General features: G+C 35.7%; 1 long non-coding RNA gene across 1 annotated transcript in view; it reads right to left on the bottom strand.

Moving 5' to 3' along the window:
* The window catches only part of LOC135225025 (uncharacterized), a 329201-nt gene that overhangs the window by 128572 nt on the left and 176176 nt on the right, over positions 1-24453 (bottom strand). Inside the window, exon 3 of the long non-coding RNA XR_010316881.1 lies at positions 10664-10696. This is a non-coding gene — a long non-coding RNA (uncharacterized LOC135225025). The remainder of the gene's footprint in view (positions 1-10663; positions 10697-24453) is intronic.

Below are 24453 nucleotides of genomic sequence, written 5' to 3'. Positions count from 1 at the left end.
CTCTCTCTCGCCTCTCTACTCTCTCTCTATTCTCTCTTCTCAACTGTTTTGTTTTTCGAGATCTGTTTTCTTACCCAAGTAATAAATTACATGAAATAAGGTTCGGGACCGTCAGCTAAAATTAGAATAAAGACTATATCATGAACCACAAAGTCCTGCAAAACAAATGCCTTATTCAGGAATGCGAGTTAAGCCTTCAAGTGCGCCAAAGTGAAGCTGAAAAAATCTTTGATTATTCACTTTAATTTCCTACTCTATAACAATGACTAAAAAGTGAAAAATGCGCCGATCTCAGCAGTGGCCTGTGCTGTTGGCACTTATGGCGGTGCCAGACGAACGATCATGGCTAACATTAGCCTCAGAATAGAGGGCTGAAATTTGGTATGTTTGATGAGTGGAGGGTGGATGATCAACGTAACAATTTGCAGCCCTCTAGCCTCAGCAGTTAAGATCTGAGGGCAGACAGAATAGTGCGGAAAAAAGAAAGTGTGGACAGACGGACAAAGCCTACTCAACAGTTTTCTTTTCCAGAAGACTTATAATATATTACACGTTTACGGACAAAATCCTATAGTTATGAAAGATCTTCCCACATTGTCCTTAAAATTTCTTGTTGAAATGATTAACCTTGAGAAAATCCAATTACTTCTCTCTGTTAATAAAATATCGTACATCAAATCGACTACGTTGCCGATTTACTTTGAGAGCTTTCGAAGAGATTGTGTGAATTCTTTATTTGAGCAAACTGTGAGAGAAAGAAAATCTAACAAAATTAAGTTACCAAAAACTATCTCATTTTAACTATATTCATTTTATTGCAACTCTGTCAGGTCTTATTTATACCATTGCTTGGAATTATCTGTTCAACTGAAAGGATTATTACATTCACGAGATTTCATTAGGTATGCAGACGGAATTGAATCTTTCAGGGTTTGTTTCATCTGTGACACAAGAAAAGTTAAACTGTATTTTCTTTTTCTGATCAGTTTCGTCCAATTTCCATTTAATGCTTTTGTTGCTTCCAAGGGGTAGCATTTAAAAAATAAACTGCACGTCTATTCACTGACACCTAATCTATTTGGAGACTGATCCGTGAGAGCGAAGAAATCTGGAAGCTCCAAGAAGTCGATAAGACTGCCGCGACACAAAGTATTCATTAGAGAATCTGTTCTTTCGGAGGTCTGGGGAACCTCATTCTAGTTAAAAGTGAACCCAGTCATTTGCTCCCCGGAGAACTTCGCCTCCACATCCATCTAAGGCAGCGATCCCCAACCAGGGTTCCTTGGAACCCTGTGGTTCCTCATTCCATCATCAGGGGTTCCGCAAGAAGTCTTGAAATAAATATGTATTGCAAATGATGCTGATCAGAATTTACACAGCTCGATTAACAGTGGTATATATTATATGATTACATTAAGTAATATATATATATATATATATATATATATATATATATATGTGTGTGTGTGTGTGTGTGTGTGTGTGTGTGTATGTATATAAATATATATATATATATTTATATATATGATATATATATATATATATATTATATATATATATATATAGCCTGTAGATAAAGGTTCCCAAGGATATGAAAAATTGTATCAGGGGTTCCTTGCAGGTATAAAGGTTGGGAATCACTGATCTTAGGTCTGCACAAAGCAGGATGACACGTCACTCGTATCGGTATTTGTCTTCAGCTGTGCAATACTTTCAATTTACATCTTGGGCGTCGAAGTGCTGCTTTACAACTATTTTCCCAGTTTCAAGTAAGGTTACTTATAGTTATCCACTGGGTGTCGTATAAATACTGATAGATTCTCCAATACGCTGCTTGGTGACTAATCGTACATTAATTACTCAGAGCAATATAGTAAAAATTGTCAAAATAATCTTTAACTGAATAGTGGTTAAATTACTTTAAAACATTTTGATTCAGGTAGAAATTAACAAGCTACATTAAACCATTCCCGGATATTCAACGTCAAACATGATGTATTTTTTAGTAGCTTTGCATATTTTGCACCTATGACAATACAAAAGCGTGAGCACAAGCAAATCCTTTTTGTTTTCGTTGAACGTGGCCGACATATGGGTATAACGTTACCCGTCCCACCAACCTACGTACTACAAAGAAACATGCAAGTATATGTATATAAAATGCAAATAAACATCCATCCTCTCTGCCCATTTTCTAGATTGACAAGCCCAATACTTTCACGCATTCTTCCATGACGCAGAAATGAAATTTTCTTCACTATTCACGTAAAAGTAACAAAACTTTTTCTTGCCCAACTCATGTTACAGAATATTTGAGTGAGTGAAGTCCCCAAAACGTTCCTCGAAAGAAATGCAAAGCAAAAAAGGATCCCAGAGTGTAATTGGAGTGAGTGACGATGCGATGCGACAAGCGAAGGAGATGGGAGATTAGAAACTTGAGAAATGGGAAGAATTTATTTAGGCAAACTCATTATAAAAACTGTATCACATTACCAAACATTATATATTTGTGCATTAACCTTAACCATAACTATGGACTAAGTATTTTCTTAATCATGATTGTTTGTTTGTACTAGTTACAGCAGCTTTAAGTTGGACGATGCAAAAAGAACCATACCGCATTAGATTTGGGCATTAATGTACATGTTCCCAGACTCTCTGGTCTTTTATCAGTCTTTCTTTGTCCATGATTCAAGCCTAATAAACGTGTTGCGGATAGAAGAATATATAAAATACAAGGCGTGATAGGACCTCTAGCTTACTCGGGACGTGTGCAAGATTTCCCCTTCACCCATAAGTTGTAAACGATTTATTCCTAACTTAACGTGGAGTCGTCTTCGCAATTAATACTCATACTTAGTACTACAGGGTGGGGCAGAACCAATTGAGCAGTTTACTAGAGTCAATGCTCGAGGGGAAGGGAGGGGAGTGGGGGGAGGGTGGTGTTGTTGCCCTCCTCAGACATCCCCATTTCAGTAGCCGACATGGTGTGGACAGGAGTACATCGTGGTTTTGCTGTGCGCGCATATTTTGAGAACAATCAATCTGTGATTGCAACGCAGAGAGCTTTTCGGCGACGGTTCAATATTCCACGCAACAATGCTGTTCCTCAGGCGAACACAATTCGGTCCTGGGTTAGGCAGTTGGAGGCAACTGGTAGCACACTAAGAATAGATACACATGGCCGACGCAGGTCCATCAGAACACCAGAAAATGTCGAGAGGGTGAGAGCAGCAATCATCCAGTCGCCAAGACGTTCTGGATGAAGGCATGCTGTAGCTTTGCAAATCTCCTCACGCAGTTTGAGGAGGATTCTGCTTACGGATTTGAATTTCCATCCTTACAAAATGATGATGGCTCAAGAACTGAACCAAGCAGACTTTGCCAATCGCCAAAATCTGTGTGAGAACATGCTTGAAAAGATTGTTCCCGAGGCAGCATTCTTCAGTAGTGATGAAGCACATTTTCACCTCTGTGGGGCTGTAAATAAGCAAAATTTCCGCTATTGGGCTGAACATAACACCCAAATCATCCAGGAAAGACCGCTACATTCCCCTAAGCTTACGGTTTGGTGTGCAATCTCAAAATTTGGAGTGATAGGCCCATACTTCTTTGAGGAGGACGGAGTGACCGTGACCGTGAATGCCGAAGGCTATGTTGCAATGTTGCAAAATTTCATGCAACCTAGAATGGAAGAGATTATTGAAAATGAAGGCTTGGGGGACATGTGGTTTCAGCAGGATGGGGCTACAGCTCACACAGTCTGAATTTCACTCAATGTTTTGAGAAACATGTTTCCCGGACGCCTGCTGTCTCTAAGGGGTGATTTAGGATGGCCTGCGCGGTCACCTGATTTGAGCTTTTGCGACTTCTTTCTTTGGGGACATCTGAAAGAAAGTGTTCAAAAGTCGCCCTCACACCCTACCACAGCTAAGGGAGCGGACTATTGAAGAAGTTAACGCCATACCCCGCAGTATGTGTGAACGTGCTGTAGAAAACTTCAGAGAACGACTCCAACAGTGTGTTGCAGCTAACGGCCGCCATCTTGCTGACATTATTTTCAGAACATAAGGATTGTAAATGGTATGTTATGCTAACCTCGAGAATAATACACTTTCTTCTCTATGTACCTCCATTACTTTGTTATATCTCCTCAAAACTGCTCAATTGGTTCTGCCCCACCCTGTACTTACCCTAACAACAAGGATCAAATAAAAAGGGCACAAATTAATTAAACACATTCTTATACACTCAGTTATAAGTGGAAACGCAAAATAACAGAACAGAAACATAGCCTAAATTCAGTACATCAAATAAATTAATACGTGCTAAAATTACTGTCAAATAGAGCCTTGTTTCACATACGAAAATTAAAATAAATACTTTTCGTGTTTCATTTTCACGTTCTGTCGGCTTCTTAGTGGCGGAGTGTGTTGTAGATTTTTACAAAATATGAAAGAGAACAGTTATTTAAGTAAAACTTTTCACAAAACTTTAAGCCACAAATCTCACTATGGATCCTTAAAAAATGGTCAGTATCACTGTCTATCTCCAGTAACAGCAAACTGTTAACCCGTCCTGTCACAGACGCATTAAAACTGATTCTAGTCTGATATTATAATTAAAATTCTAATATTGAATTAAAGGGTGATGTCTTATCTACATAATAAATGATAAAGACATGCAGACACACATACAGACGCAATCTTTCCTCTTTTCTTCGATCTCCCCCTCTCGACAAAATAAAAGAACAACTGAAAATAATTGTTCATTGTAACATTTAAATGACTTGAGAAAACGAAAACCCAGGTGTAAAGAACCGAATTACATCATTTCACTTCACTTTCTATATAATAATCGCTTGATGTCGGTCCCACACCTGTATAAAAGAAGGTTGGTATGCCTGCAAGTCAATTCAGCAATGAATGTGTACCAAACATATCATTAGCCGCTTGCCATAGGGCAAGATCAGATAAGATTTATCTGGACTGTGTGAAATAAAGATTTACTGACAATCTCTTGAATTTTTAATCTGTTGTAAGTATAACCAAATTATTCTGTCACAGGAAGACAACGTACATTTAATATTCTGTGTTGTAAGTTACTCATCTAAGTGACTCAAGAGCATCCGTCGAATGAAAATTGTACTGACTTTTATGAAATCACTCAGTGCGATGTGAATTAACAAAGTGCGATACAATATAACAGGGAGCTAAGCCGACTCTAAAAACTGATATTCAAAGTAATATTTCCTATTTGTGCGATCTTCCATAGTTTTTCTTTTTACCTTGTCTTCAAGAAGATTTACTGTCTTTACGTGACTGTCCTTTCTAGAGGTTAGTCCTCCCTTCATCATGATAATTACCAAAAATATCTCATTCTCACTCGCAGACACCATACGAAAAACGTAACGTAAAAAAAAGGGACGAGTATCAGAGAGAAACCAACATTTTTACTGTCCACATTATCATGCCAGTCAAAAACATTTCAGTGTATCTAGCATTTCCAGTAATGAATTCCAGCGGATCCCGAGTTTCCAATACATAAAAGAATTCTGGATTTCCACAGACCTCTGTATTTTGATACACGGACCAAATGTACCGAGAGGACAAATGTTAAACAAATGTTTACAAGCGTCGAAAAAAAGAGGATTTGTTGTGCGACATACTGAAAAGATATTTGAGCGTCCCTTTTGGTGATAATGTTTCGAGACCACACTTGGGGAAAAAAAGACTGCCATACTTTGATGAAACGACACCGAATTTGAAATATCTAATTTTATTTAAGTTAAGTGAATTCGGAGGTATAAATATATATATAGGATATATTCTTTATTCACAAATACATCTAACGCCAAGTACTGAACTTCAACAATCTCTGCCACTGAACAAAAATAAAAACAAATGCAAAATGTTTAAATATATGCTTCATTATGGGTAGGTAATTAATATGTATAAACATGTATTTTTCTGCAAATGAATAAATGGGTAGGTTTGAAGAAGGTAAAGGTGTAAAGACAACTACATTAAAATAAAGCATAATATGAAAAAACGTGTATCAAAATATGTGAAGAAAAAACTTCAACAGCCTTTTACTCAGTTTCAAAATGCAATTTATTTCAAGCTCCACTTACGAACAGGCTAACGTTCAGAACGATAAATTGTTCTGCATATCTTGAAGAAGATAGTGTGAGCAGAAATTGGATGCAATGAATATAAAATCGCGACAGAAGAAGTGTAGTTCCTCTCGAGCTGAAAACGAAATCGTATTCAGACGATGGCACCATAAAAAATCTAGGTTGTATTTTAATTTATCCACATTTTGTACCAAGTGGAATGCATTTCTTCCAGTGTTGCGTCTTGAGAAAAATAATATATAAAGACTCGTAAAACGTGAAAAAATAAAGTATTACGACAAAGACGCTACCTACTGATACAAATAAAATGAATGATTAATGCGGTTAAAAATATCTATCATTTGTGTACTCCTTAGAAATATTTGGAGTTTTACTTTAAATGACATGTTAATGACCAAAAACAAGTCTAGGTTATCAGAGGAGGAGACCATTATCATTTCCTCTTACTTAAGTCTTTATCATTTACAAAAACCTAAGTCACACAAAACATACTGTCTTATTTTATCATATAGGAAAGAGCATTAGGAAAGGTCTCAAAAAAGACATTATACATACACACACACACATAGTATATATATATATATATATATATATATATATATATATATATATATATATATATATATATTTATATATATATATATATATATATATATATATATATATATATATATATATATATATATATATATATATATGTGTGTGTGTGTGTGTGTGTGTGCATGTGTGTGTGTAAATATATATGTATGTCTGTATGTTTGTATATATGTAGTATATATAATATATTATATTATATATTATATATATATTTATATTTTATATAATATAATATATATACTATATGTTATATATAAATATAATATATATTATATATAATTATATTATTAATATATATATATATTATATATATTATAAATAATACTTATACACTATATATATAATATATATAATATATATATATACACTGATTTATACACAAAATATATGAGTGTGTATGTATGTATATACATGCAGTTCCTATTGACACAAATTTTAATTTTAAATGGAAATGTTACGCGTAAAAGACACTTCGAGGTTAGATGTGTGTCTCCTTGAAGAGGGAAGTTTCCCTATGATAACAAATGTAATCATCGCTAAGCCAAGAACAGCATTGGAACGCAAAACTGAGTATAAAAGAACTTTTACAGGCACTGAATACCTTACGGAAAGTTTGATCGATTGTTCCTAATATCTATCCTAAAAACAATTATTAAGATTTACTGTGCCAAAAATATTCGAATCGATCGAATTACATTCTAAGAAAGCCACGTAGTAACTTTTTTCACGGTACATCTTCAGTAACATCATTACAATTTCCCGTCGATTTTTGTGCAACTCTATAGGTGACGGCTCCAGCCATTCTCATGATTTTATGTGCCCTCAGGGTTACGAAGGTTTAGGTGTTAGTAGCCTAAAGCTAATCTCACAATTAGCCGAGTTCTGTATAAAGTGTACTGGGAAAAGTCGAAGGCAAGTTCATGAGAACTCGTAGAATAACTTAAAAAGACTTGAGATAGCTCGTGCCTGTAAATGTATAGAGAAATATCAATCAAGAAATAGGCTTCAGAAAAAAAATTTACAAATGGACATACTCTTCGAAGTTGCCTGTAGTCTTGAGTTAATGGAGAGTGAAGTTGTCTATAGTCTTGAGTCACGCGAGTAACTATTCTGAGGATCTTTTAAATATAGTATACAGAGAAATGGATAAGATTTCAGTAAGTTTGAATATGCTTATGCAAGTGACTGCTGAGGATGCGTGATGGGCGGCAACTAAGAATGGAAATAAAGGATGCCAGGAGTTAGCGGGTTCACAAGACAAATTAGTGACGTCCAAGGGTACGGTGGTGATTCTGTAACAGTACCTGACCAGAGTTTGAAGGCTATGTACGGATGAGTGAAAGGTTCTGAAGAAATGGGATGAGAAGAATAATTGTTCCACTGTATAAAGATAGAAGATAAAGACGACTATATGGATTACCGACATAAAATAGTTCTTTGTAAAGTGTATTGTAGGAATCTAATAAGAAATGAGACATGACAGTAAGATGGATCGGGAAAGAACAGAGCAGGTTTTGAAAACGGAGAATGTGTGTGGATGATGAGTTTGATTTAACAATTGTGTAAGACATTTTGCAAGGAAAAAGCTGTAAGTAGCATACACGGACCTACATTCTTATGATAGATTCAATAAAAGTACTGAGAATGTATAGCACAGAATAGAAGCAGATGAGAGAAATTAAAACTTTTATGGTGGAAAAATGCCTTGTTTTACACTATATTTATGGATGGAGTTGAGCGAAGAGTCAGAACATGGACAGTAGACGTACGTGGAATATAAAAATGAACTATGAATGAAGCGTGGAATGGTTGATACTTGCAGATGATATAATTCAGATAGGGTCAAAGGAAGAGGAACGGCGGTTTCTATGGAGTTTGGAAATATTTATGCGAAAGCTGTGAAAACACATAAGTCAAAGCAAGGTTATGAGAGTGAATGGAAACCTGGAATATGGAACAGTGAATGTCAATATGGATTGAGTATGAACAGAAGCAATTGCTTTTTATAGATATTTTGGAGTAAGTATGGTTTTGATAGGTATTTGGAAGTAAATAAACAGATAAGGATAAGCTCAGAAGACATAATACACAGTAGAACTTAAGCAAAGAAGGTAACAGGTGAGTGCACCTGACTGGGGACAGGTTTGGAGTGCCTTAGTAGTCAGAGTAGCATGAAAGGTTATTAAGTCGATTCTCCTTTCCTAATAAAGTATAAAAAAAAGCTGTTGAGATGCATTCGTTTGTGTAGGGTATATGGCAGAAATGAGAGGCTGCGATGAGCAGAGATATTGGGAAGTTGTAAAAAGCTCGGCGAGGTGAAAGAGTGGACCAGTGTTACAAGAACTTGCCACCATGTGTAGAGAATGGGCGACGATACATTTTCGAACAGTATACAATGCGGAGGTGTTAGAGGAGAGGAAGACCCTGAAAACCTGTGAATGGATGATGTGAAAGAGGTAGTTACATGAAAGGGAAGGTTCTGGTACCAAGGAAATGTGCAAAGCTTGCAGGTTTGTGTGAATGGCACAGCCTGTGTATGGGGATTCACTGTGCTGCTCTTGAGTCTTGTATATAAGAGTAAGAGGTGTGCTGTTGCGGAAGTTTTCTGCACCAGGATGCATCAAAAATTCATCAGCTAAAGTATGAATAAGGCAGTGAGCATTGTGCTCTCCACGCACAAAACAAAAAAAAAAATAGGTGTACCCAAGAAATCCCAAATAATTAATAAGTAGGTAGTGTGCAAAAGGATGAATATCAAATCTAACACATGAATAAAAAACAAAATAAATCTCAAGGAAAGGCGAAATGGAATACTCTTCATATATATTTGCAAAGATGTGTTGAGGAACAACTCCTGTTTATAGCAAGGAAATACGAAAATAACAAGTAAATTTACTATTTAGTTTTTCCTGCTTTTCTTCATGGCCGCGTTTAGTTTGTTTTATATATATATATATATAGATATATATATATATATATATATATATATCTATATGTATATATATATATATATATATACTATACATGATTAAACACGTGTATTATAAACGATATAAAATTTATCAAATTAATGCGTACGTGATAAACTTGACTAAGTGCAACCTATGTATCTTATATTTTCTTCTCACAATAAACTAACTTTTCCCCTCTGCACAAAAATAGTCCAAGAACAAATTTCCGTAACGAACGTATCTGTTTTCTACATTTATTTATTTATTTAAGCCTTATTTTTTTTTTTTTTTTTTTTTTGGGGGGGGGGTTTTTTTTTTTTTTTTTTTGGGGGGGGGGGCTTCTCAGCGAAAAAGATGGGGCGAAATTTGGGAACAAAATAACACTCAGTTATTATATTGAAAAACTCGAAGCTAGAAGTTTTCAGCATCTGGTTTAAGTGAAAATGAAATAACCATATGGCAACACTGTCAGCGCTTGCTCGATCTTCGATAAATGACCGCCGAAGCAATTGAAAAGAAAGAACCCGGTAAGTTGAAGGCATAATCTACGATGTCGATCGACATTATGGGTACCGACCTATACGCTTACATAAGAAATCAGTTTCCTGGTAGCTATCAATACCTGAGTAAAAGCTGAAGATTCACTTCCTATAAATTTTACGCCAAACCATGCAAATAACTATCACAAATTTACTGGTGGCACTTTCCCCCGAAACGTTCAAAACAGTGAACAAACAATCTATGGAAATCACCTCTAACTGAGATCAGTAACTTCACCTCTAACTGAGATCAGTAATTTTATCTCTTGAGAGTTCTAGTAGACAACAAGGTACTAGCAACCGGTTCTCCAAAAAAAGATACATGATAATCAATCTCGGGTCACCACGGAAAATTAACACCTCTGGTCACTGACTCATGGACAATTGTCTCAATACATTCCCGCGAAATAAATGGACTAATATAAAAAATAAACACTTACACATATGCACAGTTCTGTAGACCACTTGCCCTTCTGAAAGAAAGAGTCAAAGTTAAATCAGATATAATTTTAACAAGCATATAGGGTACTTTTACATGTGGTTAATGACCTTTTGCATTAGCCGTCGTTCTAAACGGATTTTCAAATAAATAGAAACAAAACAATGAAGCATGCAATGAAAAGAAATGAATCATATAAAAAAATGAAGCATACAATAAAAAAAAATTACCTCATACAAAATAAAACAAAGAAGCTTGCAATGAAAAAAAAATAAACTATATCTTAAACGTCACTTAACTTCTTGTTTTTCATCTCATAAAAGAGAAAATTCCTCAAGTATTGCCCTTCCTTTTGATACAATGGACGTCAAAGGAAGCCGCTGAAAGGCATAAAACAAGGAATTACGCTGCACGTGAAGCAACATAGTCACGGGCTCTTTTATATCCACTTTGTATTCGTAATGCTTCGGGAAACTAACTATTAAGCGAGATCATCTTTACAATTCTATTTAGAACTTTTCAGTATTTTATGTTTCATTGAATTTCCTTATTCTAACCAGTTGATTAAAATGTTAATAGTAGTTTGGGCTTGAACGTTTCTTATTCAAAGCGATTATGGCTACTGCTATCCATTTCAGACTCGATGTGGCATCGTTTTTCACAGTGACGACATTCTAATACAATGTTTACAACACCCGGCCGTAATTTGTAATGTTATAGGGGTTAGTCAAATTTATATACTTTAGGAGTTTACTCTTATGATTTTAAGTTGTCCGTCAGAACCCAAACACCTGAGCACAGGTTCGATTAAGTCGACTTACCGCCCTCCCCTTCGTCAGTTCCCTCCTAGACCCCCCCCCCCGCCCCCGCCCCTGACAAGCACCCACCATCCCCCTCGCACACCCAGCCTTCTATCACACCTCTCTTCCCTCCTCTTCCCCCCCTCCAATTCTCTCTCTCTCTCTCTCTCTCTCTCTCTCTCTCTCTCTCTCTCTCGTCCGAACACACAAAACGCACTGGAAAATATAAATACATACATAGTACATTATTATATGGCATGATTTTGCCACATCATAACTCAAATGTGTATATCCCAACAATGAGTTGAGTGGGTTTTGTTAATGAGCTCCACTACGGCGTTCATCCTCATTATACTATGTTGCCTAAGAATGTCGAGGGAAATTATATTTATGATCTTAGATTGCAAGTATGTGTATGGCCGTTTTTCTGTACCTGTCGTTCTATTGGTCATATAATGTGATGAGATATTGTGCAATGGGCATAAATATTCTACAATTAGATGGTGTCAGTAAAACTGTAAAATAATCAATATTAGTTATAGAATTAATCATGATACACACACGAATTAATAGATTTAATTTTAACCGTCATCGCTGTCAAGGAATAGCTCGTCCTCAACATCGCAGGCAGATGCGACAATGACGGGCTCCACAGTGTCGTGAATATTGTTAGAGGACCAGTCACCAGTAATCCTCCTTAAACTTCATGGCTCGCCGAACGGCACCTTCCCGAATGTGAAGTCGAGTAGGGGGAAAACCCGACTACTTAGGAACACCTTGGTTTAATGATAGTTACCATGATGCTAATAGCATTATAATTTCACTGAACACTGTCACTGTTGTGAAATTTGTTGCATAAGGCTTTTCATAAAGTGTTTAAGAATATCTTAGTTTACATAGACCACTGAGCTGATTAACAGCTCTCCTAGGGCTGGCCCGAAGGATTAGATATTTTTAAGTGGCTAGGAACCAATTGGTTACCTACCAACGGGACCTACAGCTTATTGTGGGATCCGAACCACATCGAAAAATGAATTTCTATCACCAGAAATAAATTCCTCTGATTCCTTGTTGGCAGAGCAGGGAATCGAACCTGCGCTTTGAGATCGGTAGTCACACACATAACCAACTGGTCCTCTCTTAGTTGGGCATATTAAAAAGTCGGAGTGCAATTACAAGTTTGCACCCATTGGCGCATCCAAGCAAATTGGCCTTCAGCACCCAGCGACAAACCACTTTCTGCGATCACATGCCAGTGAACATTTACAGTAAATTGCTCAAATACTGTATTCAAAACTGCTAACCGAACCAAAACAGTCATGTCCATTAACCATAGATTCATTACTACACCCAACATTTCTATTCTTATACTATTAAACAAAATTACTATAGAATAACTATGTGTGAGACTATAAATCTCCCTGTGTGCAATTGAGAGAGAGAGAGAGAGAGAGAGAGAGAGAGAGAGCGAGAGAGAGAGAGAGGAGAGAGGAGAGAGAGGAAGGGGGTGGGAGAATATAATGAAGGAGGAGGGGGAGTTGTGTGACAGAAGGATGGGTTTGCGAGGGAGATGATGGGAGCTTGTTGGTGGGGGAAGGAGGGAACTGGTGAAGGGGAGGGCGGTAGGTCTACTTATCCGAACCTGTGCTCAGGTGTTTGGGTTCTGACTGACTACAACTTAAAATCATAGGAGTAAAGGCATAAATTATATAAATTTGACTAAATCCTATAACATTATAAATTACGACCGGGTGTTGTAAACATTGTGTTAGAATGTCATCACTGTCCGACTATGAGCCTTGAAGATATTCCCGAAAAAACGATGCCACATCGGGTCTGAAATGGATAGTAGCTGCATCACTCTTATTCAGCTCTCTCTCTCTCTCTCTCTCTCTCTCTCTCTCTCTCTCTCTCTCTCTCTCTCCTAATGAATATTAAACATATTTGGTAACTGCATGATATATTACATAATAGCGTGACTATACCTATTATGAATTTCAATCAGCCGCCACAGCACCACATCAGTTTTAATTCTGTAACAGTGGTATTGTGTATTCATTACCACCCCTCGCCATTCCTCATCAATAACACCCTCTCTCTTATAACTTACCTCGTGTGCTAATAAATCATCATGCAGCATTAATTTCCCAGTCAACTTCAGACAGATGATGGCAGTTTCATAACGTATCGTTCTTAAAACCATCAAATCACATACGTATTTTACGATATAAATACATCAACAAAAATATTCAGACATTTATACATATAGGTTTAGCGTAAATATATAAAGTGCAAAATTCGTTTAGGGATCTTTTAAATACTATAATATTCAACCCTTAAACAGTGCAACAAAACAAGCTTACATTTTCGGATTCCCTTTTTGAGTCACATTCAAACCCTGAATTTAACCAATATAAAGCAACGTTTTAGGGGAATTACTGAAGGATAATATAACTAAATTACCTAGATCTACAAGGTTATTTTGTCTAACATATCGTTATCTCATAGCGATTACTAAGCAACTTAATAAGCTTTATGACAGATCATTAGTTATTATTTTTATCGCCGATTACTGAAGAGCATTTAATAAAATATGTATATAAATCTGGAAGTTTTTGGTTCGCCAGTCATTTCGTTACAAAACTGGCGTCACAAAAGCCATGCTAATCAACTTCGACAATTTGCTAGTGATGTTATGTGCATCGTAGAGTTAGGAATTAAGACAGAATTAATGTAAATTGTTGTGTCTATAAGGAAGAATGATTTATTCATAACTACAGTTGATCCTTTTTTTCAGGAAACTAATATTGCTGAAATTTGTTCTAACTCATTATACTGGGGTCTTCAGCAGTTCATCTGCTAAATATATAAAGAGTCAGTTAACTGTTCAAAATAAGTGTTTGATATGATTAGTATTACAATGACTGTTGTGTCAACTCTAACTTCTTAAGGACAGACATTACACATTAAAGTTGAGAATTATTAGCCTATGATAGCTCTCAAGACCTTTAAAGAAAAAGAGAAAGGTTTTCATAAACGCGTTCGAGTTCGTGCGGCATCATCAGCTTAACGAACTCACACGACTTCAAACTGAGCACCTCAATAAATATAGGAAAGGTTTGAGTGGATGCGTTGGACGCCGAATAAATTCGCCGGGGAAAAGGGGAAAATGCGATCATGTGACAACGACTGCAGTGACAATTTGTTCTTTACATTTTTGAACTCCCAGTTATTCACAATGCAGAATGGTCAATATAAGCAGTGTCTTTATTGCGCAGAAAAATGAATGTCCATTAAGAACTACAAGAGCCGAACTGTCGGGCACCTAAGGAATTGATGTCTGGACATTCCTTCGGTGATTAAATTGACTGGTATTATACAAGCTGCTGAAAGTAACAAATGAGGGTACTCTTTCCGATGAATGTCATTATCGTATCTCCTGTCTTCGAAGTAGTTATAGGTTGTACATTTTATCACAGTGTTTGGAATGTGTAGTCAAAGCTAAAAATATATTCTTAACATTGGTGCATGAGCAAGCAAGCACCGATATTAGGAAATATAATATATTAGAATGCTAATGCAAAGTGTTGCATCATGAAATAATAAGTGATAATTGTGTATTAATAGAGGATTTTAAAGGTGACCGTAAATGAATCTGATGTCATCACAATGTATTGATTCCATCATCACAAAGATATAACAGGTACACGAAAATTTAATTATTCACAATCATAATATCATTTAAGACACAGAATTCTGTTTCTGGTAGATGAAATGTAAGCAGACTAACTTTATAAATTCTTTGATGCATCCACCGTGACGTTCAGTATAAAAAAAGGACTAAAATGTATTATAGTTCAAAGTTCCCTTTTTCTATTTTGTCCATTTTGATGACAATCCTCATACTCCGCAATTGTTCCTTATGGTCTAGCTGGAAAACTTAATTGAAGTAAATATTTATGATGTCTAAAAATAAAGTGATTTTTATGTATTTGCATAATTACTCGATTTCCGTTAAGACAAAAACAAATTACCTTTCAAGCAGTTAAAATAATTGTTGTGTGAATGTTATCAAATGCTAAATCACTTTCTTGCACTCGGTTACCTGTTCAAGGCATGAGTATGCCAATCAAAATGCCACGGGCATTTTGATTGGCAGCGTGATTATCAAGTATCACAAGAACTTATCTGAGTAGGAAACGTAATGCTGTCATTAGAATAGTTATTTGAATAATTTAACTTTTCCACTAGCTATGAAAAAGAATGAATATTGGAAAATATCAGATTTGTCACTTGGCTGGGAAAAACTGACGATTAAAAACAGCCAATAAATTAATAGTCCAAGAGCTAAGGTCCTTTGAACTAACCAAGAATGGCCAAAAGGGAGAGAGCGGTTGTTTCTAGGGGTAAAAAAGTGTGCTGAATCAAGAAAATGGGCGTCTTACAAGTCCCTGATGGGACATATACCTTTAAGACACCATTTACCATCATGACGGCCGTGACAGAGTTCCGACCAAATGTTACAACTTAAAGCGGAACTGTCATTAATTAATGATACCTTTCCTATTCTGTCATTATAGTAACAACATTTTGTAACTTTTAAATGAATTATTAATGTTTTAAAAAATATATATTGGATTTTTTTATATTTCAATTCATGACCAAATGGGCGCAGTGCAGAAACATTTGCGTACATTATAATATTCTTTATCAGTATCCAATATTACAGTTTTTTATTTTTCATTTCAGAGTAATATGATGAATGCATAATGGCACAGTCTCCCAAAGAAGCAATCCCAGGATCTTGCAAGGCCGTGGAACGCATTTGCATACTTCATATTACATCCGACACAAAAGACAGTGATGTTAAGGAATTTGATGAAAACACGTGGAAGACTGCGAAAAGAGCGTCAAATGTGAGGAAAGAGAAATATAAGTCCTCCAAATATGCTTCTGTTTGAGAAACTTTGCAATCTCTAAATCATAGTGAGAAATAAGGCTACCACAGGAAATGCTACAAGAGATGCACTTCACTACCCAAGGTCCTTCCTGAAAAAGAAACATATGAAGAGAGGACAGATGATAATCAGCAGCCTTTACTGCGATCGAAAACATATACAACATCTCCAACTACATCCAACACCGGAGTTCCTCAACCTGTGTGTATATTCTGCAACCGGTCTCGGAAAAAATGTAAAAGGAAACATGTAGGTTTAGGGAGCTGTGAAACCTCTGATGCTCAGGAGAAAATTAAATATGTTGCAACTGTGCTCAAAGATGAGATCTTGTTTCTGAAAATATGTAATGTATATTTTATAGCAAAGGAAGTTAGATATCATCATAGCCTTCGAAAAAGACTAGAAAAGACGCACAAGGAGAGTAAACATGCTCAACTTCGTGACCTTCATGGAAAATGCGTTAGTATGGACAAATGATAACAAACCCATCCCAACAACGTTCAAACCAGAGTCAAAGTAATAGGGTCTGCTCAACTCGGCAGTGTGGGCGGAGCTGATACTGTGACGTCAGAAGACTAACACTACCCGTTCTTCTCCATTAAATTACTTAAAGAAGCTTTAGTTTTTATATATTTAATCCATATCGCATGGTTTTTTTTTTAATAAAATCTGATAAAACCTGTAAAGAGGTCACATGCTTGATGTTTTTTAATAACCATTCAAAGTATATAGGGTCTGCTCAACTCAGCAGTGGGGGCGGAGCTAATACTGTGACGTCACAAGAGTAACACTCCCGTGTTTCTCCACTGAATTACTTAAAGAACCCTTAGTTTTTATACATTTAATCCATATCGCGTGGTGTTTTTCATAAAATCTAGATGATAAAATCTGTAGAGGTCACATGTTTGATTTTTTTAATACCCATTCTCTCATTTAGTCACCAAACCTTGTTTTATTGCACAAAATATACCAGTCTGAACACACACATAGCTACTCGAGCTTTCTTCATATTTTTATTCTTTACTTATTTATTTACTTACCTATATACTGGTTTGCTGTATTCTCTTCAAGTCCATTTCTTTTAACATGACAAATCTCTTACTCTCTCTCTCTCTCTCTCTCTCTCTCTCTCTCTCTCTCTCTCTCTCTCTCTCTCTCTCTCTCTCTCTTTCAGGTAGTAATATTACCAAGATTTTAAATAGTTCTTAAGAAATGTATTTAGTTCTGTCCCTGTGTTCATACCTCACTTTGAAAAGCAACTTTTTTTATGATAAAGGTTAGAATGATAGATTAATTATATTTTCCAAATCTTATTGTGAATACTTATCGATATGCAATAAATACAAAGAAAATGTGGATACAGGCAGTGTAAAAAAATGACAGTTGCATTTGCACGACTTGGCCACAAAAAAGAAAACAATATCAAAAGTATAAGAATTGCATCATATACGATATAAGGTATCAAAGGAATAAATAATGAAGAAAATGATACAGGGAACACATTTCCAGCAAATTTCTCATTAGCACTTCATATCACATAAATAATATACTTCCGAACAGATAAGTTTACATATAACACAAACTGTATACATAAAGGTATTAATTATGCATGCCTCAAACTATTATGATATTTTCGAAAAAAGTACAAAAAGTTATTCGTCAGTCTGACTGGATGTATCCGATGAGGGCTAGATTTCAGATCTCCCACGAACGCTTAATTTTTTAAAATTTTTGCGTGCGTAGATAATATTTTCTGTGCGCGATTATGGGTTTGAAAATAATTGTAATTGTAATGTGTCTACCAATTGAAAGGGCATTCTTTGTACTTTTACATGGTATATGGCAAAACGTAATAAGATGAAAAATTATGTAAGAAAAATGTGGTAAACATTTACATAAAATTTAAAAATTTTGGTCCGTCTTTGACCTAGAATTCCTCGAAAATTTCTGAGAACGCCTATCAATTTTATTCATGCATTATATAGTAAATTTTATGAGCTTTCTAATCCATTTTTCAGTTTCTTTCTATCATCATTCCTTAGTCAGATACGCTACGAAACGTGAATGTATGCAGGTTGACGGATGAAGTAATTGCATATTTTTGTGTGCATAGATAATTTTTTCTGTGCGCGCTTGCGGGTTTGAAAGTAATCGTAATTGTAATGTGCTATATATCATTTGAAAGAGCATTCTTTGTACTTTAACACAGTAAACTGCAGCATGCAATAAAAGGACAATTTATATATAAAAACGCCATCGCAATAATAGTTTTATGAAAATGTTATCGTAAATATAGTTTCATAAAGATATGGTCCTTTACTAACTGATGACGTTTCACAAGGGGCGGGGATAGGGTTTTAGTACCGCCTCGTGAGCAGACCCTGTATATTTTGACTCTGGTTCAAACCTGAAGACAGTGGATGACGAGTTCTTAATGGCACATACACTTTACTTTGGTTTGAGGGAGAGCAGATACCAAAAGACATCTGTTGTAGGATTGAGGATGAAAAGACGTTGGATTCAGGGAATGAAGAGAGTGAAATTGACTGAGTTTTTTTCTTTTGGTTAACAGTATACTTATTCTATTCACATTTATAAATACTCTTTAACTTAATCAGTAGGTTATTCATCATGTTGGTTAACTTTTCTCATGTAACAGTCAAGTTCCATTAAATCATCTTCTTGATCGGACGACTTTAAATGACCTCTCGAGGTCATTTGAGCTTCAAGGGTTAATTGTGGACATAAATAATTAATTTAAAAATCATTAAATGTTGTTACTATAATGCCAGAATAGGAAGGTATCATTAATATTAATGACAGTTCCGCTTTGATTTGTAACATTAGGTCGGAACTCTGTCACGGCCTTTATGACAGTAAATGGCGTCTTACAGGCATATATCCTATCAGGGACTTATAAGATGCCCATTTTTGGATTTAGCACACTTTTTTCACCCTAGAAACAACCACTCTCGCTTTTGCCCATTCTCGGTTAGTCCAAAGGACCTTAGCTCCTAGACTATACGTAAGTGCAAAATCAACTTGTAACGTTCAGTGAAGAGAGTGGATGAATGTATTATATAACGACTTGAATATTAATGTCACTATTTTCCATTCACTATGTGAAACTACGCATCTGACTCTAAAACAGTGTCAGTATAAGGCCTGCTTTTTACCTTCGTAATACACGCACTAGGAATCTAATTATGATCAAGAGGAAATCACTTATAACGTGGTACAATGGAGGACAAGCAAGCAATATCAGATTATACTTATGGATGTGAGTATCAAACGAACATCTAAAGAAAAATGCGAGTGCTTGTGCGTCTACCCTCACAAGTTTTCTTTATAGCACCGAACAACACGAGCAAAATCAATACGTCATCTTATCATTTGCCCTGATTTTTCTCCCACTACTTAACTTACATCAGGTTAGCCTCATCTACCATTTTTCATGTTCCAGGAAATTTATGCTCCGTTACTATAGGAGTCAAAAACTTCCATAAAAAGATTATTAATAAATAATGTGCATCAGTAAGTGTTTTGAAAGGAGTAATAAATTTTTTTTCCAATTTCTCTAACAATGATCATTTTACTTTTTTGCGTTCTGTAGGCATGATTTCTCATTACTATATTTTATTGATAGTTTTTGAAAAAGATAACTGTAAGGATTTTATAAAACGTGAGACTAAGAGAAGACAACACAACACTCAGACTGTAGATAAGCGTTGGTTAAAAAAAACCTACAGTATCATCTCGTCTTTACTATGGCAAAAAAAGTCATATTTGAATGAAATTCTTCCATCATGAAATTCAGCCTAATGTTTTGAGAGAGAGAGAGAGAGAGAGAGAGAGAGAGAGAGAGAGAGAGAGAGAGAGAGAGAGAGAGATTTACCCTACAGCTTTCACCTAAAGCCATCAATTAAAACCTCTCGATTGAATTCACTAGGTTTGTTATTCTCCCTGGGGGAAGAGATGCTTACCCGAGCCAGGGTACATAGCAAGTAAGATCATTATTAAGAACCGGGGCAAAAAAATCGATATGCAGCACCCCAGTTCGGGGAACCTTAGAAGTCGGACAATTTAAGAAAAAAAAAACATCAATGGAAACTGGAATATATGCAAATGCACAAATTTTTCCCAGTTATACATGTTTTTTTCTAGTAAATAAATTTATTGTGTTTTGTAACATCATAATTACAGCTCACACAATATCAATACAGATTAGAAATTGAATCAGAGGCAAATCTGAGCACATTTGTCATAAAATATTTACGTAATCTTAACGAGAACGAAGATGCAGTAACTTTTTGGGATTTATACATGTTTTTCTAATATTTCTTTGCACTTTTCTTTGGAAAATTACGTTTATAACTGACATACTATCATAAAAGATAAGAACTAAATCTGACAGCAACCCTTGTATATTTATGAGCAAATTTATAAAAAGTCATCACATAATACAGAGAGGCAGTATATGATCCCTTGATATCAAGGTCATAACTAAGTTCATAAGCCACCTGCCTCTTGATTTTAGCTAGTCTAAAAGTAGGCCATTATTGAATTTATGGGCTATATAAGTAATGGCACCTCTTTCCCGCCCGATTCCCCCAAATCAATGGCGAATAATATTGTTACTCACCATGAGTGAATCCGTCCATCACCCAAAACCTGTTATTACTACATATGTGCGGGTATCCGTCCATTAAGGGTTAAATCTGTCATCTTATCGACTTCAAATATGTTTATGATAAAAAAAAAGTATTATCAAGTTACCATTATTGACAATGGAAAGTGTCAGACCATTCATGAAAAGAAATCAAAACAGGAAGATTTTTGTCATATCTCGAAGAGCGAACATATATAGCAGATAGTAATTGTAAACACAATAGTGTGATTAACAGATTATAAAACTCTAGTTTTAGAATAACAGTTCTTTCAATCTATACAAAGCAGATAATTCTGCTTTAGTCAGTATCTTTATCGTGCAATTACGAACCAAAGTGACAGTTATTATCAATAAGAAACATCAGTGATAATTCACAAATAGGAATACTTGTGCGGATGTAAGAAATATTACTGACAATTTACGAAGTTTAATACTGTTGAGCTTGAAATGATGAAACATGTTGCTTAGTTTGCAGTTTCCGAGTAATGGGGGCCAATTTATAACTCCAATACAACAAACATCAATTTAGCAATTATCATAACAGGAATGCAGCTTTTGGAAAGTAATATAACAGGAATGCAGCCATTCAGCAAGTTCTATAAAATTAAAACGTACAAAAGTCAGCTAAAGGGAATATTATTCCAAACTCCAGAACCTCACAATAGTAACATAAAAAGCTATTGACGTCTTAAAGAATCCTGCAAGACAAATGCTTTAACTAGGAAAAGGTGCTATTAAGTCAAATGCTGATACACAAGTGATAGTAGACGTTTTATCGAGCAGGAAAATACGGAAACTTCCTAATGACCGGCAATTCTTCTGCTTTATTCCATGCTGACACTTCATTTTCACTGGAGACAGAGAGCTTTCATTAAAGGTGTCCATTGTGTATCCATTACCTCCCCTCTATGCCACTGGAAATAGTGTCAGTCTGCACAACGCATTAGAATATTTAAAGGCAATTTTGAGGAAAATAATTTTGCGCATCACTTCAAAATATTATCTCTATATAGTCTACTGTATTCAGAAATATTAAGGCCTGTCCACACAAGAAAACATTGTTTGCAAACAAATTTTGTGAATATTGTTTGCAAACAGTTTCCAAACTGTTTGCAAACAATGTTTCCTGTCCAGACCTGAGTTGTCGGCAGGATGTTTGTCGGTGCAGTAGCCTTTGTATTTACTTGGCTATTTTAATGCACTCGAGGAGGGATAAGGAAAAGAAATAGAGATCATGAGGAAGTCTTTAGAAAAAGGAGCCTGTCATGCTGACTTGCTTCTGGCGGAATTGAAAATAGACACATATATACATGTATACACGTATACACACATACATACATACATACACACAAATATATATGTATATATATATGCATGTATGTACATGCGTGTATATATATATACACTGTACATGTGTATATAATACATTAAACATGTGTATATATACATATACACACAAACACACTAAATGTTTTCCATTCTGAATGGGAAACAAATATGCGGTGAAAAGTGTTTTGCAAACAATGTTTCCTGGTGTGGACAGGCCTTTAAGATTAATATCCTTGGTCAAGAATGCAGAAACAGAATAGAATGGAATGTAGAATTTAGGCCCATGCCAAGCGCTGGAACCTATGAGGTCATTCTGCGCAGAAACGGAAATTGATAGTAGAAAGGTCTGAAAAATGTAGCAGGAGGAATACCTCGCAGTTGCACATAAAACAATTGTTAGGAGAGGGTGGATAGCAACATGGAAAAGAGAGAATACGAATGGAGGTAAAAGGAATGAGAGGGGATACAGCTAGGGACCGAAGGGACGCTGCAAAGAAAAATAAGTAAAGCCTACAGTGCACCAAAGGTATTACCCCCGTACAGGTGGCAAGGATATAAGAACGAGTAATTAACCTATGTTGGTTGATTATACGACCAGATCAAACAAAACCATTTCTCTCTCTCTCTCTCTCTCTCTCTCTCTTCTCTCTCTCTCTCTCTCTCTCTCTCTCTCTCTCAGTTTTTCACACATCCTCTGTAAGATACTACTCCCACGAGAAGCCGAAGCAACCTTCCCACTCCATTCACCTTCTGTCACTCAGTTTATTCATTTGTCTACAACTACCGAGTACGAGCAGCAGTCAGCCGCTGAGTTGATTGTTTCCGTGGCTTTAACGTCCTGCAACCGATCGTCAGAAGTTGCTTTCCTTTCCCTCTGCTTTTGTTTTCGGGAATAAGAGAGCAGCGTTTCTTTCTTCTAATCTTAGAGAAAAAACTTCGAAGGCATGCAGAGAGGATGCTGTCAATACCTGTAGAATCTTAGGATATTTTCTGTGTTTTTTATAAATATATTTTACTAGTCCATATACTTCCTGTTTCTTCCATTGATATCACAGATACTGTACGTATACAGTAGCAGATGCTTTAATTCTCAAGCTCAAAAATTCATTTCTCTCTCTCTCTCTCTCTCTCTCTCTCTCTCTCTCTCTCTCTCTCTCTCTCTCTCTAAATCTATGAATCCACACCGGAATTAGTTTCTTTTTCAATTTCAATAATAATTATAAAAAAAATTAATGTAGCCTCCTATAATTTGTCCTTTTTCTGGCTAAGCACTTTTCAACAGATTCACGTAATATTACGTTTACAGGTTTGATCACGAGATAATCAACTTTTTTTTGCTTAGAGGCGGGCCATCTGAAGAAGAGTAAAAAGCATCTACCAGAAAATGAAATTACATCGAAGACCAGGGACACACACATGTTTGCTCTATCACTTTTGTCACACAAACTTTTTTCCATTGCGTCAGTTTATAACTTTGTATAACTTTGTCTGCATACAGTAAACTGCTAATTCATCACAAACATTTAAAATTTCAGCCCCAGTTGGATTACCATGATTATTTGATGTAAAGAAAAAAAATAAATAAATAAAAACCCCAAGATGCTTATACTTCTGAATTATCCGATGTTTTGGTTAACCGGTGTCATTCATGGCTATTTAATGACACAGGTTATTTGCACTAAAGAAAGAAATAGCATACAGATAATTTAGAGGTAAAAAAAAAGAAATATAAGTTGGGATTGGGAAAATAGTAAAGGAAAACGTACAACAAAACACATATCATATGCTTAAGAAAGCTGTTACTTTAAAGTAGGTGTCAAATGGATAATACAACATTTATTATGAAATTCAAAATTCAAATCAAAATAAACTTCAAACATATTCTAGCAATGGAAGCTTTACCGCTAAGAAAGTGAACTGCAGGGAAAAACCTTTGTCCTTCTGCATTATTAAGTCTCTCAGATTTTTATTTTATTTTTAATTTTCTTATAATTCATAAGCGTGCCGTCGTTGCTCGTTACCAGATCAAATTTTC

This window comes from Macrobrachium nipponense, chromosome 12 (assembly GCF_015104395.2).
Source record: "Macrobrachium nipponense isolate FS-2020 chromosome 12, ASM1510439v2, whole genome shotgun sequence".
Taxonomy (NCBI): domain Eukaryota; kingdom Metazoa; phylum Arthropoda; class Malacostraca; order Decapoda; family Palaemonidae; genus Macrobrachium; species Macrobrachium nipponense.
This window is presented reverse-complemented; position numbering and strand designations above follow the sequence as displayed.